This window comes from Panthera onca, chromosome E1 (assembly GCF_046562875.1).
Source record: "Panthera onca isolate mPanOnc1 chromosome E1, mPanOnc1 haplotype 2, whole genome shotgun sequence".
Classification (NCBI taxonomy): Eukaryota; Metazoa; Chordata; class Mammalia; order Carnivora; family Felidae; genus Panthera; species Panthera onca.
The window spans coordinates 55,937,990-55,957,889 of record NC_138352.1 but is presented as its reverse complement, the minus strand read 5'-3'; the positions used below and the strand labels follow the sequence as shown (position 1 = coordinate 55,957,889).

Below are 19,900 nucleotides of genomic sequence, written 5' to 3'. Positions count from 1 at the left end.
AAGTAATAACGGGGCACCTGGGTGGCTCAGTTGGTTAGGTGACCGACTTCAACTCAGGTCATGATCTCGCAGTTCGTGGGTTTGAGCCCTGCGTTGGACTCTGTGCTGAATGCTTGCTCGGAGTCTGGAGCCTGCTTTGGATTCTGTGTTTCCTTCTCTCTCTACACCTCCCCCACTTGTGCTCTCACTGACTCTGTCTCTCAAAAATAAATAAATGTAAAAAAAAAAAAAAAATTAAATAAATAAATAATAAAATAAAATAAAATAAAATAAAATAAAATAAAATAAAATGACTCAAGACTAAAAGAATCTCCTTTATCTAAAAAACTTCTTATAGGGGCGCCTGGGTGGCTCAGTTGGTTAAGCGTCTGACTTCAGCTCAGGTCATGATCTCATAGTCTGTGAGTTCGAGCCCCGCGTCAGGCTCTGTGCTGACAGCTCAGAGCCTGGAGCCTGCTTCAGATTCTGTGTCTCCCTCTCTCTCTGCCCCTTCCCCACTCATGTTCTGTCTCTCTCTGTCTCAAAAATAAATAAAAACATTTAAAAATTAAAAAAAAAAGTTCTTATAAAATACATATTCCATTGTACAAGCATCAGATTTCTGTACAATATTGACAATTTCAGCATCAACACTAGTAAATTAATATCTGTGAAAAGAACTGAGAAAAATCTCTCCTGTAAAGACTGGGCTCAAAATTCACTGTCATTTATCTGGTTTTTTTGGAGACCTCACACTCCCTGAAGCCTTGCCTACCTCTCTACTTCTCATTTCCTAAGCTCCAGACACACTGGAACTTCCTTCCTTCAATTCTTCAAAATAGCCATGTTAAAGAACATGGCCCCTCCTCAGGATCTTCATCTATGCCATTCCGTCCACCTAGCACAGTCTTTGGTCTGCCCCTCATCCCTTAGGTGTCAGCCTTAAAAGTCAATTCCTTGGGGACATTCCCTCACTGCCCTGTTTCCCAATCAACCTGGGTTAGGCTTCCCATTAGCTGCTTCCACAGTATTTAGAGCAAAACAGTAATTAATTATTGTTTAATGGATGTCTTCCCCACCAGACCATAACTGTATGACTGCAAAGGCTCAGTCAGTTTTGTTCACTGGCAAAGCACAGAGCCTGTCACACAGTAGGAGCTCAAAACTTCTTGACAAATAAATGAGTAACAGGGCTAAAAACACATCAGCTTTGGCAATTCTACTTATAATTTACCCTACAGATATAGTCACATATACAAAGGGCCAAATGCTTATGGTTACTCACTAGGGCATAGCTGGTAATAGCATAAAGGCGGAAATATTTAAAATGTCTACCAATACACAGCAGGTGCCAAATCTCTATTGCTTTCATGGAATGACTGCCAAAGTAAGTTTTTTAAAAATGCAAATAGTACTAACAGCATGCTACATTTGTTTAAAAGAAAATGCAAGAAATATATATATGCTTTATATGTACATGTTATCTCTGGAAAGGATCTTAAGAAACTGAAAACATCAGTTGACCCTGGGAAGACAGACTGGACTCACGAGTACACAAGCATAAAAGACTATTCAATGTACACTCTTTTTTTAACTTTTGAATTTTGAACCATATAAATGTATTTTTTTTTAATGTTTATTTTGAGAGAGAAAAAGTGTATGTGTGTGCACACAGGGGAGGGGCAGAGAGCGAGAGGGAGGGAGGGGGAGGAGGAGGGAGGGGGGAGGGAGGGGGAGGGAGGGGGGAGAGAGGGAGAGAGAGGGAGAGAGAGAGAGAGAGACACTTCCAAGCAGGCTCCACACGATCTCTCTCCCTTGCTCTCTGCCCCTCCCCTGCTCATGCTGTCTCTTTCTCTCAAAATAAATAAATAAACTTTTAAATAAAAAAAAAAAAAAAATAGAGGAGCATGCAACTCTTGATCTCAGGTTGTGATTTCAACTCCCATGCCGGGTATAGAGATTACTAAAAAATAAAATGGGGTGCCTGGGTGGCTCAGTCAGTTAAGTATCTGACTCTTGATCTCAGCTCAGGTCTTAATCTCAGCCTCCTGAGTTCAAGGACCGCACTGGGATCCACACTGCGTGTGAAGCCTACTTAAAAAAAATAAAGAACTAAAGAAAAATAAATAGAAATAAAACTTATAAATAAATAAAATTTGCTAAAGACAGTCCTATCCTCATTTCTAAGACAGTGATGAAGTTTAAATGATTTGATGACAAATATCCTGCTTACAAGCTAAGCACTGGGCGGGGGGGGGCGGGGAGTGAAAAGAAAGACAATTCACTTATCCACAAATCTCAGACATCCTACTCCATACTAGATTGTACCACTTTATTATTTTTTTTAATGTTTATTTATTTTTTAGAGAGAGAGACAGAGTGTGAGTGGGGGAGGGGCAGAACAGGAGACACAGAAGCAGGTTCCAGGCTCTGAGCTGTCAGCACAGAGCCCAATGTGAGGCTTGAACCCACAACTCTGAGATCACGATTTGAGCCAAACTTGGACACTTAACCAACTGAGCCACCCAGGCACTCCTAGATTGTACCACTTTGGAAGAAAATTCCATCTTTTTTACAACTAATTGTCCCGATCCAGATACATGGAGAATGGTTTCACAGTCAGAAGGGATTACTGACAGAAAAAAGGGATTAGAGAAAAAAGGGAATTCAGCATTTTTTTTTAGCTTAGAAAGTAGGTCGATACATTTGTACGGAAGAAATATCATAAATACTGACCCAAAACAAAATATTCTCACCGAGGGGGCCTTAAAATCCAAATGGAGCTTAATCTGAATCCACAAAGTTCACAAAACTAAAGAACTTTTTGAAAACTGTTAAAAATGGTAAGGAAATCTATACACATTCCTTAGATAAACAGATGTGCCAGACTTTAAGACATTCTTCAGTAAAGAAATATCTGAGACAAGATTAAACACAACTCCAATAATCCTGTTTGTTACCACAATCAAAGCCCTGGAACAGAGTCAAAACCTTTGGATCTGAACCTGTTAGTTTCCCAAACCTGCTATCAGGTACAGAATACTCTGGACTCAGAATGGCAAGAGGAACCTGAATCCAGGGACACCAAAAAGAGGATTTTTTTCCGGGATTATCTCCAATGTTACAAGGGCCATTGCCATCGACTGCAAGAAATGATCTTCATAATCCATCCCAAGACCTATTAGAGCCACAGTTATCTTCAACTAATTATCCCCTGAAAAACAAAATGGTATTTACTAAGTAGAACGAAGTACTCAGTACAGCCATTCTAAATTGTCATAACTTTGCCATGTTACATGGCAAGTAAGAAGCCAATTCCTGGCTCTCCCATTTGATAACTTCTTTGCCCCCAAACGCTCTTTCTGCATATTAAGTCAAAATCTTGAGATCTAAGACTGACACAGACACCAGCAAACGAATCACCTGATTTCCCTACCAACATTGTTTTTCTCCATAAAGTTCTACTCACCATTTTAAAATCCCCCTTTATAGGGTGCCTGGGTGGTTCAGTCGGTTAAGTGTCAGACTGGCTCCAGTCATGATCTCACGGATTTTGAGTTTGAGCCCCGCACTGGGCTCTGTGCTGACAGCTTGCAGCCTAGAGCCTGCTTCAGACTCTGTGTCTCCCTCTCTCCCTGCCCCTCTCCACTCATGCTCTCTCTCAAAAAAAGGTAAACATTAAATAAAAATTTTGTTTAATACCTGTCTATAATAATACCAAGAAGTACTCATGAATTTAGCCTGTGGTTCCCTAGGCTAAAAGGCTTGAGAGGGAGAGTGGAGCAAAAAAAAAAAAAAAAAAAAAAAAAAAAGGTGGGAAATTCTCTCTCTCTCTCTCTCTCTTCAGTGCTCTGGACTTTGAAAGCTAGGCAGAGGCAATGATTCTGCACTTAATCAGCAAGTGAATAAGAAACAGGTTTGAATTTAGAAGAAGCATAAAGGAGGGCAAGAACATTCAGTAAAGAATACTGACTCCATTTCCTTGCAGAGCAGCTCTCAGGACCTGCCAATGAACCTCAATTTGACAAGGAACACCCCATCTACTCTAATCCAGGACATATCCCTCAAAAGACAGTCAGTCAACCGGAACTCTGCCAACTTCTGCTTGGGAGTTGTGTGGAGCACAGTAGCAACAAGAGCCTACTTTGAGAAGGAGATCAACAATCACACTCAAGAAGAAAAGAAGTTATTTGGCAAAGGGAAGCATGTTGCCAAAATGTTAGTCACAGCTTAAGGTCCCAGTTTGTGTCTCTGCAACTATTCTTTGCTCTGACAGAGTCCATTCTCTGGCCCAGAAAACCCAGCTCAGCTACTGTCATCTTCTCCATTTAAAGCAGTCATTTTTCATGGTATCAAACTGTGACACAGACAACATATCAACCAGAGACTAAAAAGAACAGGGAAAGAATGTGTTATTTGCCATTTTCTACCTAGGACTGGCTCAAGTAGAGCAATGGAAAAATGTGACAGGATAGGAAGAATGGAAAATCATTATGTTAAAGAGCAGGCTATACCAAAAGCCTGCCCAGAGCTCTGAACTCCCATAACTTATTTCCAAACCCTCTGAAAAACAAACCAAAGAGACACCCTGTGGTTGAAATAACAGCAAAATATTAAGCTGATTTTTACCCCCAAATAAGTATGTACTATATACTTCATAGCCTGAAGCTCTTCCTGCTCTTGCTGGGGTAAGAAGACTATAGTTTGCTTGAGAACAGCCTGAACAAGCCCAAGACTTTCAGAATAATTTCAGAGCAATAGGAAAACAGACACAAGTACACTAGGTTACTCTCCCAATCTAAGAAGAGGTCAAGAAATTGTCGCTTCAACAGGGACAGGACTTCTCTCTTCCTTTCTTAAAAACCATTAATAGGGGCGCCTGGGTGGCTCAGTCGGTTGAGCGTCTGACTTCGGCTCAGGTCATGATCTCGCAGTCTGTGAGTTCGAGCCCCACGTCGGGCTTTGTGCTGACAACTCAGAGCCTGAAGCCTGCTTCAGATTCTGTCTCCCTCTCTCTCTGCCCCTCCCCCACTCATGCTCTGTCTCTCTGTCAAAAATAAACATTAAAAAAAAATTGATAAAACCTGAAAACTCCACTGTTATCAACATCTTCCACCTTGCCCTGCATTTCACCTTTGTGCTGACATCACATAACTAATCAGTACCAACTAAAGTAAACACTACGGATATCAAGTATGAGGTAGATTTGGAAACTGCCCCCTCTTAAGCAAATCCAAGTCAGACCTCAGAAATGCCAAGACTTTCAGGAACACTTCTTCTAAGCTAAATTAAATAAATTCACCTATGAGCAAAGTGTTTAGAATATTATGCCCAAAGAAAAAATTGGAATAGTCAAGATTTCAAAGTATTAACAATAAAGAAGCTGAAACCGTCCGCAAGCACACTCCTCCCCACCAACGGGGCCAAACTGCCTGGACCAAAGCAAAAGGCTCAACTAAATAAAGTACTATTTTTCAGCGAATTCTCAGAGTTCATTGAGGAAAGTCAGTGTTTGTCAAGGGTAAAATAAAACACTGCATTCTCTCACATTCCTCATCAACCAACCTCATTCAACCCAAGCTCTAACTTCCCTATCTCCATCTTGATAGTAGCCAATACAATGTAACAAGTAATATGAAATTCTGGGCTACTAAAAGTTGACTCGGAAAAAAGTTAAAAAACTGAACATGTATTAAATCAAAACCAACTATATTCCCTGGCACAACAAACGTGGAAAACCAACTATTCCCTGGCGTAACAAACGCAGCAAGGCTGAAAAGAAACTGAGAAAACAGGTCTTCTAAATACCAATATCTCAATCTTGTTGTCAGAGATCACTTCTTTGCAACCACTTTAAAGATCCCATTTAGGGGCACCTGGTGGCTCAATGGGTTAAGCATCTGATCCCTGATTTTGGCTCAGGTCATGATCTCACAGTTTGTGACTTCGAGCCCTGTGTTGGACTCTGTGCTGACAGCGAGGAGCCTGCTTGGGATTCTCTCTCCCTCTCTCTGCCCCTCCTCCCCTTCAAAATAAATAAATAAACTTTAAAAAAAAAGTCCCACTTAGTTAACACAATCTTTCAGAAGCAGAGAAGAACCAAACCTGTCTTTCAAAGGGGGGGAAAAAAAAAGGACAGTTTAATGACTTGCCTCAAAATTACTTAGTAAATCCATAGGTATGCTAGAACAGTCCTTATTCCCCAAGGTTCTCTTTTGGTTTGTAGGAGGAGACAAAAGCCACCAAAATATTCCGTAAATCATTCAGAAAACAATGAGTAAAAACAGCACCATGAAAAAGGAGGTGGATCCTGGGGGAGCCCAAAGCAGTAACAGATTATTCAAATCCCTTTAAAAATACAAACTCCAGTACAGGCCAGCTTCTTCCAGCTCCTCAGCCGTGCGTTCTCTCTTAGTAATTCTCCTTCCTGATCAGTAACTTACCACCACACGCTGCCCACGTCTAACACTTTAAGATTTCCATCTTCCCTTGCTTCACACCACTCCAATCTGAACCCTCAACTCTAGGTTGCTCCCATGTGCAACTCAGTACTTCTCATACCTTTATCTCAACTCTGATTCTTTTTCCACCAACGCTCTCAAGATACCCTCTAGTGTAAGCAGTTTCCCGAATCATCCTAAACCATTGGTTGTCACTCAACTCAATCCCTAAAATGTCACAGTGGCCTCCTCACTCAGCATCCTGTTAATTACCTGTTCACAACAAGTCCGCCCTCCCCATCTCCCTTTAGGCGCACGGTTACTTGTTCCTCACTCCCAGCTGCCGTCTTACTTACCTTACCCACCCTTCAGGATTCCTTATTTCCTGTCTCTCAGTAACCTTCCTTCCCATTTTCAGTCAGCGCTCGTCCCACACCAATTCCCGACCACTCCTCCCTACTTAGATTGCCCACGCCCCGCTCCAAGCTCTTCAGACCCAGCCCCGCGTTCCACTCACCCCTCAGACTCCGCCCCCAGGACCCCCTCTCCCTCAGGCCCCTCCCCCAATCTCCTCTCTGTCTCCCTCCCTCCCTTCCTTCCTCTCTCTCTCTCTCTCTCTCTCTCTCTCTCTCTCTCTGTCCTCTCCAAGCCCCGCCCCAATGCCCCCCACCCCGGCCCTCCCTCCCATTCAGGTCCGCAGGTCATCTCAGCGACATACCCAGCCTCCTCGGCCTCCTTTCGACCGGGCTGTAGCTGCCCCGGGAGCGAATCCTCCGCCACCTCCGCTCCGGCTTCGTCCCGTCCGGCTAGCTCCCCAGCAAGCTCTCTCTCTCGCCGCCGCCGCCCCTTTTGCCAACCCGGAAATGGATCTGCTCCCACCGTCCCCAGCGTCCGCGAACAAAATGGAGGCGGGGGAAAGAGGAGGAGGGAGCAGGGGGCGAAAAGACACTACACGCACGCGCTATCGGAAAGCCCGCCCCCTAACGGCGCACGTAAAGGCGGAAGCCGTCGGGTAGCCGCCATCTTGGGAAGGTCGCGAAAATTCCGCCTGCCTCCTTAAAGCAGGGTTTGCAACTTCAGGAATTGGAATCGTCTGCGAAGACTTAAGCAGCGAGTGAAGCCCAGAGATTCTGATTTAATTGGTCTGGGGTATGTCCTGCGCATCGAGACTTTTAAATTCCGCAGGTAAATCCAACATGTTACCGAGGTGGAGAACCACTTAGCTACCGTCTTGAACATAGCTTTTGCATTTTTATTTTACCGCGCGCGCACACACACCCACGCACCTGCCCCATAAATGTCCTTCCCTAATTTCGAGTCAAGGAAGAACCCTCTTCATTCAACCTTGCTGGGGCCCAGTAGTCTAGCTCCTGTTGTCATAGCAACAGAGAGGCAAGCCCCTGCCAACAAGTCATCCTTAACGTCATAGCCACCTGACCTGAACACCCGTGAACACGTCTCTTCCGCGGGCCAGGGGTTCCCTAGTTTCCGGGGCTGGGGGATGATGCTGCAGACTCCTCCAGCTGCTTGGGTCAGGGAGAGGAATCCTGTGCCCTCCGTGGTGGAGCTGCTGTTAACTCCTTCCCAGCTGATTAAGGATCTCTCCCTAGTCCACTCACAAAAGCTCTTTTCTACTATAGCTAACCCCATTGCCGTATATCCTCAAAATGCTCTTTACATCTCTCTGGCATCCTTCCTTGTGTTAAATCCAAAGTAAGGGGATAGGATTGAGACTCAGTTTCCACTGCTTACTAGCTGTGTGCCCTTGGGCTTCAACTACCCTATCTGTAAAATGGGACTAATAGTGCTTGTCTCAACTGTTTTATGGGGTTATTGGAAGGCTCAAATCAAGTAATGAATGGGAAAGCATGTGATAAATTGTAAATTGTTATTATTTTTGTTTTCCTTCTGTTGTGCCATGAGTAGTGCTGGGCAGCACCCACTAGTCAATGTCACAGCATTCATTGAGAACCTGCTGTGGGCTAGGCACCACGAGATGGTTACAGAGATGACTAAGAGCTTAGTTTTCAGGGAACTCACTGTGTGGTAGGCAGACGGGCATGTAAACAGCTAGCTGAGATACAAGTCAGCATGTAATTAGTGCCATGGGGACCTATGTGCTGTGAGAGGTCAGACAGGGAGTGATTAACTCCTGCTAAAGAATGGGAGAAGGTTTCGTAAATGGTTTTGAACTTGGCCTTGAAGGATGAGTAGAATTTCATTACTAGTCAGAGAAGGTAGGGGACACATTCCAGGCATAGGGACCAGTGGGTATAAAGCTAAAGATTTTCAGGTATGTAGTCCTGCGTGTCTGAAGGTGGGGTGATTGGGTCAGGAAGATGGTAGACCCAAACTCCCCGTTCTTCAACTTCGTGTCCATTCTGTCTCCTCCTTGCTCATCATATACAGTGTGAACCTGCATTCTATCACTGCAGTGCACCCAGTGGCTCCTCAAGGCCTTTGCACTGCCTCTACTCTGCCCCTTCCGCATTTTTCAAGCCTTAGTTCAAATGTCCCCTCCTCAGAGGCATTCCCTGCCTACTGTAGCTAATGTTAGCTGCCCCCACCCCGCCGTCCCCCCCACCATTCTCTATAACATCACTCTGTGCTGAGGGCAGCCACTGGGGTGGAGCACAGAGACATCTCACCTGGGGAACTAGGCATGGGCTTCATGAAGAAAGTGAGGCCTGATGGGAAAATAAGAATTGGGCAGGGCTAGAGGAGAGAGAAAAGCATCCCAGAGCAGAGGGAGAGTATGTGCAAAATAAGAATCAGGGCACCTTCCAAAAACTCAAAGCATTTTGATGTGGTTAGAGCTAGAACTTGGAAAAAGGCAAGAAATTAGGTCGAAGAAATCATCATAACATCTGACATTTATTAACACCATGTTACCATGTAACATTGGCATAACGTCACATGTCATAGCTCATTTAATCTTCACAATAACTTTCTGAGGTAGATATTATTACCCCCATTTTACAAATGAAGAAACTGAGACACAGCAGGAGTAACCATCCTGCCCAAAGCCACATATGCACAAAATAGAACTGGCTCCAGAGTCTGTGCTGTTAATGCCCGTACCAAGTGACCCTGCATTGTCATTTTTTTTAATGTTTATTTTACTTATTTTGAAAGAGAGCATACACACAAGTGAGTGTATATGAGCAGGGAAAGGGCAGAGAGAGAAAAGGAGGGAGAGAATCCCAAGCAGGCGCCATGCTCCCAGCTTGGGTCTCGACACGGGGTTTGAACCCATGAACTGTGAGATCATGACCTGAGCCAAGATCAAGAAGCTTAACCGACTGAACCACCCAGGTGCCCCTGCATTGTCATTTGTGATGTGATTTCCTAAAATAATGAAAGACTTATGGTAAAGTTCTGAACAACACAAAACAACACAATAAATGTATTCATTAAAAAAACAGGTTATATTAAGTTTGTGCAAAAATGTTTCATGTGTGCAATTTCCTTTTTTGATAATATGACAGGCCAAACACCTGGGAGACCTCTCAAAAAACAACAAAAAATCCTGGATAGAAAAATATTAAAAAACATCTTAGGGGTGCCTGGGCGGCTCAGTCACTTAGGTGTCTGACTCTTGATTTGAGCCCAGATCATGATCTTATAGTCATGAGATTGAGCCTAGCATTAGGCTCCCAACTGGGTGTGGAGCCTGCTTGAGATTCTTAGAGTCTCTCTCCCTCTCTCTTTGCCCCTCCCCCACTCACACTCACTCTCCCTCTCTCTCTCTCAAAAAGCAAGCAAGAAAGAAAGAAAGAAAAAAAAAAGTAAAATATCTTTGGGGCACCTGGGTGGCTCAGTTGGTTGAGCATCCAACTTCGGCTCAGGTCATGATCTCGTGGTTCGTGAGCTTGAGCCCCACATCAGGCTCGCTGCTGTCAGTGCAGATCCTGCTTCGGATCCTCTGTCCACCTCTCTCTGTCCCTCCCTTGCACATGCTCTCTCTCAAAAATAAATAAACATACAAAAATAAAAGTATCATCAATGCTTCAATGAAAAAGTAAGGAATTTTCAGGGCAAAACAAAGTAAGTGAAGGCGGGGTTTGTGGAGAGGTAAGTAGAACACTGACGCAGGTTTTTGCTCTAAGGACATTTGCCTAACTAGGTGAACATGAGCTTTGGTCAGTGTCTCATGGAAAAAATAAATGCCTCAGAACCTCCTCAACAGGGGAGTTTAACAAAAAATTCTTCTTTGTAAAAATGGAACCCTCAAAGAAATAAAGGGCTTTATTTCTGGTAAGGGTGAACCAGAAATAAGTCTGTCACCTCCTCCCTTGGGTATAGGGTTAATGGAGATAGATTATAGGCCCAGCTAAGTTTGTTGTTTTGTTTGTTTTTTTTTTAATGGATTTTTCACATGGAATGTCCAATAGGACATTGAAAGCCATGTGGAACCTAGGATAATTCTTGGCTGTGTGGTTCTGTCCCTTGCATTGCAGCCCCCTAGCATCCCTGCCCCCTGCATACCAAATGTCTACAGCACATCCTTATCGTTGTGGTCAACAACAACAAAAAAGCCTCCACAAATTTCCAAAATGCCCCCGTAGAGAACCAATGCCCCACAGTACACTGTCAAAATTGACGGGAGCCAATTTATGAAGGACTTTATTATCTGTCGTGAAAAGTTAGATTTTATCTTCAGGTTGAGAGGGAAACCGTTGAAAGATTTAAGCAGAGAAGTGCTGTGGCCCCTTTTGCCTTCCAGAAAAATCCATCTGACTGAAAGGTGGAGGATGGATTAGATGGGTCCAGATGGGAGGCAGAAACACCTGTTGGGAAGCTTCTGTGAACACATAAGTGGGAGATGATGGTTGCCTGTGGTGACTGTCAGCAGGGCACCAGCCCGACACAAAGGCTTTGGAGGCAGGCCTGCCTGTCTGCAGAGCCAAAGGGCTTGAGTTTCAGTTCTCCCACTACTGAATAAGGTGAGACTTTGGGCAAGTTACTCAATCTCTACCAGCCTCAGTCTTGTCATCTATAAAATGGAGATAAGACTGGATGGAATGTGTCCAAAGTGCATACCCACTCGGAAAGCACCCACTAATCTTAGCTATGATCATTATTAGGTATGAGCAGTAGAGATGGAAGAAGTAATTCAAGAGATATTGAAGAAGTGGAATGTGAGGGTTGAGGACAGGGACAAGCCAAAGATGACCCTCAGGCTTTGGGCTAACCTCCTATGTGCACATGATGCTAACACTTAGCTTAGAGAGGCCCAGAGGAAGACAGGCCAGGACTAAATGAGCCCGAGGAGCCTGGTGAGGGAGCAAAGAGAGGTCAGGTAGACCACTACATATCTGGGTCTGGAACTTAAAAGAGTGATCCTAGCAATGTGGGACTTCTAAACTGTGGAGTAAGATGGCCCCTGACAACCCAGGACTCCTTGTATCCATGGAATCTGGGCCGGCCTGTGGCAACCTTTAATGCAGTGGAAGTCAGCTGCACCAGGTCCAGGGCTAAGCTTTAAGAAGACCTGGCAGCTTCCACTCTTGCTTTGGGGACCCCTAAGGTCTCATGTGGGAAATCAGCCTCTCTGCTGCGGACATGATCTGGAGAGAGAAGCTTGGACATGGAGAAAGGGAGGTCCAGCCATCCCAGCATTCCAGCTGTTGCCCCCGGAGTGGGAGACAAGCAAGCCAGCCATCATGGACATTCCAGCTCCAGTTACCTTCTGACTGTGGCCACAAGAGACACCCCCAACTAAGACAGCAGAGCTGTCCAGGTGAGCTCCCATCAACCAACCGGGAGGATCATGAGAAGTTATAAAATGGTTGTTGTTTTGAGGCACTACATTTAGAATAGTTTGTTATGCAGCAATAGATCTCCAAGCAGAATGATACTGATGAACTCTAAGCCCAGGTGTATAGTGAGAAGAGAAGAGGGCTTAGAACAGAGCCAAGGCACCCCACATGCAAGGACCAAACTGAGGGAGAAGGCTCACACGGGAGATTGAGATAAACAGGACAGAGGGAAATCCTGAGAGCGTGGTGTCCTGGAAGTGGCAATAAGTGCTCAGGAAGGAAGAGTGGTCAGAAATATAAAATGCCAATGAAAGAACAGATAAGTATCCCTTGGATTTGGTAACATGGGAGTCAGTGACCTTGACAAGAACAGTTTCAGTGAGCACTGAGGGTGGACGCCAGATGCACTGGGTTGAGGAATGAAAAAAGCAACAAAATCAAACTGGAGTTACGGTTTTGGGGGTTGTTTTTGTTTTGTTAATATTTATTTATTTTTAAGAGAGAGAGACAGAGCATGAGCATGGGAGGGGCAAAGAGAGGAAGACACAGAATCTGAAGCAGGCTCCAGGCTCCGAAGTGTCAGCGCAGAGCCCAACACGGGGCTCAAATCCACAAACTGCGAGATCATGACCTGAGCCGAAGTCGGACACTCAACCGACTGAGCCACCCAGGCGCCCTGGCTTGTTTTTTTGTTTTTGTTTTTAGAGTTACACCTATTGACCTGGGTGAATCTCACAAGCATAACCTTGAGGAGGGAAGGTTGCTGAACACTATACCTAGGAGGACAGTATTTATATAAAGTTTTAAAACATGCAAATATTAAAAAACTCTTAAAACTCAGTAATAAAAAGACAAATAACCCAATTAACCAATGGTTAAAGGATCTTGGAGTGGATTGAATGGTGTCCCCCCCCCCCCCAAAATTCATGTTCACCTGGAACCTCAGAATTTGGCCTTATTTGGAAATAAGGTCTTTGCAGATAAAATTAGTTAAATTGAAGCCAGGTGGGTCAAGATGAAATGAAGTAGATTAGGGTGGGCCCTAAATCCAGTGACAGATGTCCGTACAAGAAGAGGAGAGGCCTCAGACATACACAGGGGAGAACTCCAGGTGAAGACAGAGGCAGATTGGAGCTATGTGTCTACAAGTCAAGCACACAAAGTTCACATAACAGGAAACTGTTTTAACCACTTGAAAGTGTACAGTTGAGCAGGTTTTATATATTCTCAGTATTGTGCAACCATCACCACTATCTAATTCCAGCACTTTTTCATCACCCCAAAAAGAAAACTTGTACCCATTAATAGCCTCTCCCAATTCTGCCTTCCTCCTGTCTCCTGGCAACCCCTAATCCACTCTCTATGTCTATAGATTTGACATTTCATACAATATGTAAGCTTTTGTGTCTGGCTTCTTAGTGTAGTGTTTTCAAGGTGCATCCACATTGTAGCCTGTATCCGTGCTTCATTCCTTTTTATCACTAAATAATACTTCATTTTATGGATATACCACATTTTAGTTTATCCATGCATCAATTAATGGATACTGAGTTGTTTCCACTTTTTGGCTATCACAAATAATGCTGCTCTGAACACTCTTGTATGATTTCTTTTTTGAGGTGATGAACATGTTCTAAAGTCGATTGTGGCAATAGTCACGCAACTCCGTGGTTATGCTAAAAGCCATTGAACTGTACACTTTAAATAGTGCATGTAAAGATCTCAATAAAACTGTTACTCCCCAGAATGCAAAAAAAATATATTGTTCTGAGATGTATACATACACAGTGAATATTTATGGAAATACAGGGAAATGATACCACACTTAGGAAAGCGGTTGTCTCTGGGGAGAAAGGAAGGAGACGTGGCTGGGGACAGGCACCGGGGACCCCAGCTGCAGGGTCAGGTTTTATTTCCTAAACTGGATGGTGGCGACATGGGTGTTCATTACATTAGTCTTTAAACTTTTTGCGTGATCGAAAAATTACACATTTAAACATAATTTTTTAGCAGGAAAGAATGATTGAGATAAATAGGATATTTACAAGATGCAAAAATCACCACATACAACAAAGAGAAGAAATATATTATCTTTTTCATGGAGAGATCTGGCAATCCCTCCTGGACAAACTCAGCCATCACTGATAGGAACCAACCTGACGTTATTTGCCTCCCGGTACAATGGTATTAACAGCATCACCTATAAAGTATTCTTCTCTACGGGTGCCTGGGTGGCTCAGTGGATTGAGCATCCAACTCTTGATCTGGGCTCAGGTTATGATCTTGCGGTTTGTGGGATTAAGCCCTGCGTCAGGCTTTGTGCTGAGCGTGGAGCCTATTGGGGCTCTCTCTGTCTCTCTCTGTCTCTCTCTCTCTCTCTCTCTCTCCCTCTCTCCCTGCTCCTTCCCCCACCCCCAAATAAATAAATAAACTTTTTTTAAAAAGTATTTTTTTCTAGAATATTTAAGCTCCAGAAAACCACTATAAGGAATGTTCGCTAATTTGGGAGCTAAATTGTCCAATTTGGGAGCCACTAGCCACTTGTAGCTATTAAACAATTAAAATGTGACTAGTCTATGTTAAAAACTGAGAACAAACTGAGGGTTGATGGGGGGTGGGAGGGAGGGCAGGGTGGGTGATGGGTATTGAGGAGGGCACCTTTTGGGATGAGCACTGGGTGTTGTATGGAAACCAATTTGACAGTAAATTTCATATATTAAAAAATAAAAAAAAAATAAATAAATAAAAAATAAAAAAATAAAATAAAATGTGACTAGTCTAGCTTGACATATGCTGTTAAATATAAAATTAACACCAGGTTTCAAAGACTTAATATAAAAAAAGTAAAATAGCTCAGTATTTTCATATCAATTACATGTTAAAATAACATTGTTTTGTATATATTGAGTTAAATAGAATATATTATTGAAATTAATTTGCCTGTTCTTACTTTTTAAGTGTAACTACTAGAAAAATGTAAATTACATTAGAGGGGATGAAAGTATAAGGGAACAAGAGCATGGGGAAACAGAGAAGTCAAGAATCTGGGACATTTTACAAGACATCTCTCCTAGACTTTGAAAAGTCAATGTTGTTGGAAAAAAAGAAAAGAGCTGTTTTAAATTAAAAGAAACGAGATATAAGAACCCAATGCACTGCTGGGCCTTGATTGGATCAGAATCCCCCCACCTTAAAAAAAAAAGAAAAAAGATTTAGATTTAATTAAAAAAAGTTTTTAAGTAATCTCTAGCCCCAACGTGGGGCTTGAACTCATGACCCCAAGACCAAGAGTCACATGCCCCACTGACTGAGCCAGCTAGGCACCTCCAGGATTTCTTTTTTTAAGTGTTTTGTTTTGGTAAGTTCTACACCCAATGTGGGGCTTGAACTCACAACCTTGAGATTAAGAGTCCCATGCTCTACTGACTGAGCCAGCCAGGCACCCCTCTTTTTTTTAGGTTTTTAAAAAGAGATTTTTCAGACAACCTGGGAAAATCAAATAGAGACTGAATATTAGATGATATCTGAGAACTACTGCTGGCTTTCTTAGGTGTGATAATGCTGTGGTGGATATGCGGGAAATTGTCCTTATTCTTAGGAAGTTTCCACTGAGGCTTTTAGGAGTGAAATGATATTAATGTTTGCAACTTACTTTCAAGTAGCTTGGCAAAAGAAAGCGCGTGTGTGTGTGTGTGTGTGTGTGTGTGTGTGTGTGTAGAGAGAAAGGGAGAGGAAGTGGGAAAGAGACAACAAAAGCCAATTAGCAAAATGGTAATTGTAGAATCTAGAAAGTTTCAAGGCTATTCACTGTACTAATCTTTAAACTTTTCTGTGTTTAAGATGATTCATGATGGAAAGTTGGGGAAACAAGACAAAATAAAAAAGGAAGGAATGGGAGATGAGGAGGTGGAGACCATCCTTTGCAGCAGTTTGGCCTTGAACTGCCAAGTAAGAGAGGGAATAAGCTGGAGCAAGCACGTAGGGTCAAGAGAGTGCTTTTTAAAAATGGGGAGACGAGGGGTGCCTGGGTGGCTCAGCTGGTTAAGCGGCCGACTTCGGCTCAGGTCATGATCTCGCGGTCCATGAGTTCGAGCCCCGTGTCAGGCTCTGTGCTGACAGCTCAGAGCCTGGAGCCTGTTTCAGATTCTGTGTCTCCCTCTCTCTGACCCTTCCCCATTCATGCTCTGTCTCTCTCGGTCTCAAAAATAAATAAACGTTAAAAAAAAAAAATTAAAAAAAAAATGGGGAGATGAGAGGGTTTAAATGCTAAGTGGGAAAGAGTCAGCAGAAAGAGGAGCATGAAAGATACAAGCTATTCTGGTCAAACTTCTGACTCATGCCTGGGGATAGACCAACCATGTGAGAGATTCAGTACACCCCAAGAAATGTTCTACCCTCCTCCTAGCCCCAAGCTTCAGGAGAAAGAAATCGGTGGTGACACCTAGTGGATTCAAAGGGCACTGTTGAAATTCTTCACTCCTCTCTCTACACCTCCTCAAGAGGGCATCTCATGCTGGTCTTGTGACCACTCCAAATCATTTTCACCCTTTTGTTCACTGCTAGACCAGCCTACGATGTGCAATGCTACTAAGTAAGTTCGTCCTCTCCCCTCTCAGTCCACAGTAGACCTTGGCCACGTCTCTTGTCTCGGCCACTCTCCCCACAAGGAAGCAGAATTCAGACAGGGTGAGGAAGGGACCAGAAAGGATATATGTCCCCCACACCCCAGTCACCCAGCTCCAGTCAAGTGGCCACTGCAGCCCTGATGAGTGCAAGATGACCATTTCTCAGTTATTCAAGCTCTGGGGATTGTGCAGAGCTTAAACTGTGGTCTCCGGAGTCAGAATAACTGGATTCAAATTCTTGCTAGCTGTGACTTGGCCTCTCTGTGCCTGTGATGCTAAACTTCTCATGACCTTGGTTCTCATCTGGAAAGTGACGCTGATAGAGCCAACCTATTTGTTGGGAAGATTAATTGAGAGAAGGCACATAAAGTCAAGCACAGTGAGTGGCAAAGGACACCGTTCCAAGTGTCAGTTCTTATCATCACCCCTGAAAGAGAGCAGATGACTGATGGCTCTGGAGGTGGCCAAGATGGGGATAAGGAGAATAGCCCACACCACTTTCTCTGCCCTCCCTGGGGGTAGAAGAGCAGGGACAGAAAGGACTGGTCCCTATGATCCTGCACCAGGGCATGGAGTCCTTGAGGGTGCGACCAGTACCCTTTAAAGAGGGCAGAACCTGTCCAGCCCCCATACGTCTGGCTTCCCTTGTAACCAGTCCAGCAGGGCAGAGGCAGCTCTCAGTGCCTCCCGGTGCCTCATCCCTGACTTCCCACTTTTGCACTTTGGCCATCAAACCTCCTTCAAGGCCTAAGTCATCATTCTCAAGAAGTTTTCTTTTATTGTCCCCACCACTACCTCCCCCCCCCCCCATCCTCAGACCAGTAGTGAATCTCTTTAGCTCAATTCCTAGAGCATTTATCATCTTGTGTTCTGTCCACTCTTACTGCTCCTATTTCAACCAACCTAATTTATTAATTCAGCAAATATGTATTGAGCGTCTTCTCTGTGCCAGGTACTGTTCTTGGCTCTGGATAGCAAACAAGACACTCATGGAGCTAACATCCTTGTAGGGGAGTGGGCGCAAAGAAAATACACAGAGAATATATATGATGTCAGGGAGTGATGAGTGCCTTGACTATACAGGGGGTAGGGGACAGAGTGGCGGTGGGTGAGATGGAAACAGAGTGGTCAGGAAAGGCTCGGAGAAGAGCAAAGGTGATTCCCTGAGACAGGAATGAGTCTTAGGGTTTTTAAGGAACAGTAAAGCAGTCAGTGTGGCTGCAGTGGGGTGAGTAAGAGGAGAGGGGGCAGGAGATGGGGTCGGAGAGGGAGAATTTTGATTCTTAATGCGTTATTGGAAACAGGAGTGTTACAATCTGAATTGTTTTAGCCGAGATGTAACAAACCTACAGTTATTGCCTAAATCTCACAATTGAGTGAACACACACACATAACCACCCCCCAGGTCAAGATACAGAACATTCTTGGAGCGCCTGGGTAGCTCAGTCAGTTAAGTGTCCGACTCTTGGTTTCAGCTCAGGTCACGATCTCATGGTTTTGTGGGTTCAAGCCCACACTGGACTCCACGCTGACACTGCAGAGCCTGCTTGGGATTCTCTGTCTCCCTTTCTCTCTGCCCCTCCCCCATGTGCACTGTCTCTGCCTCTCTCAAAATAAATAAATTTAAATTTTTAAAAATATAAAACATTTTTATCACCACAAAGGGCTTCCTCATGCCCCTTCCCAGTCAATACTCTCTCCCATCCCCATCAAGTAACCACTATTTTTACTTCTATCCCCATAGATTAATTGGGTCTATTCTTGAATTTCTCTTAAGTGGAATCCTACCGTTTGTAGTCTTATGTGTGTGGCTTCTTTTACTCAGCATTACATCTGTGAGTGAGGCTCCTTCATGCAGGTTGTAGTTGTTCTTTTTTATTGCTACGTAGTATTCCGTTGTAATAGTATACCGCAATTGATTTATCCATTCACCTGCTGAAGGACATTCTGGCTTCTTCCAGTTTCACGGTCATTAATAAAACTGCTATTGATCACTGTTGGATGTGTCTTTCACTGGACATCAAGCACTGATTTCTCTTGGGAGTGGAAATTCTAGGTCATAGGTTAGGTGTACATTTAGTCTTTGTAAGCACTGCCAAGCAGGTTTCCAAAGTAGCTGTGCCAATTCACACTCCCCACCAACGGCATATAAAGGTTCCAGTTGCTCCACACCCTTGCTGATACTGGTATTACCACTTTTTAAAAGTGTAGTCATTCATGATCTGATGCAGGTTTTTAGCAGAGCAACCTGGCTGCACTCTGAGAACCAAGTGGTGGGATTAGGGTTGGGTTGGGCAGAGGAAGCTGAGACACCAGACAGGAGGCTAGTGTGGGTCAAGACCCACAAATGGTTTGCACTAGATGGTAATAGAGGAGTCAGAGAAGTGGATCAATCAGGACGTGTCCTGGAATTGTAGCAGGAGAGACTGGTTGATGAGTGAGGGAGGGATGAGAAGGAGGCATCAGGGCGAGGCCTGCATCCTTGCCTTGAAAACCTGGGTGGATGAGAGGACCGTTTTCTAAGATGCAGGAGAGAGGGAATAACAGATGTGGGCCAAGGGAAGGCCAAGGACTCATGGGTAGCTGTCTGAATATGTCATCTGCTGGAGCTTAGGCCATCCTTAGAGCACTAAGGCTCTAGATGCCCCCCATCCTAGTATAACTGGCAGACACTGGTTGTGTGAATGGCATGTGCTGTCTGGGTAGCGGCTGGGGGAATGTGCATGCATGCTGTCTGCAGTGACAGATCTGAGTTAGGGGCCCAGTTCTGCCCCCTTGCTCGCCTGTAACTTGGACCTTATGCTAGGATTCCATCTTCCACCTTATGGTGGTAGAATTTAACAAGATCCCACGTCTAGGGCACCTGGAACATGGAAGAACTCAAACTTCCACTCTTCCAAGTTCCAGACACTATGTGGCAAGTCTTAAGAGGCTGGCACTTTTCCCTCATCCACATTTTAAAAGTCTTTCCAGACTTTCCAGACTGAGAACAGCCCTGCTGAGGGGCCCAGCACACTGAGAGGCGGTCCCCTCTCCCCTCCCTCACCCTCTCCCTCAGAGAAACAGAGTGGAGAACAGCAAGCAGCTTGATTCA

The 19,900-nt window shown here is 44.2% G+C and overlaps 1 protein-coding gene and 1 long non-coding RNA gene across 6 annotated transcripts in view; one reads left to right on the top strand and one right to left on the bottom strand.

Moving 5' to 3' along the window:
• Positions 1-7,325, bottom strand: part of WIPF2 (WAS/WASL interacting protein family member 2) — a 50,095-nt gene extending 42,770 nt beyond the window's left edge. For 2 of the 5 annotated variants that reach the window (XM_081791277.1, XM_078437172.2), the window contains exon 1: positions 7,138-7,325. The gene's annotated coding sequence lies outside the window, so the exon portion shown is untranslated. Of the gene's footprint in view, positions 1-6,775; positions 6,933-7,137 lie in introns of those variants that run through there. The other 3 variants (XM_060646158.3, XM_060646157.3, XM_078437171.2) reach the window with 3 other exon arrangements.
• Positions 7,326-7,496: 171 nt separating this feature from the next.
• Positions 7,497-18,804, top strand: LOC132687695 (uncharacterized). The gene is made up of 3 exons (XR_009614226.3): positions 7,497-7,604; positions 11,146-14,759; positions 14,964-18,804. It is a non-coding gene; the product is annotated as an uncharacterized LOC132687695 (long non-coding RNA).
• Positions 18,805-19,900: the final 1,096 nt, after the last annotated feature.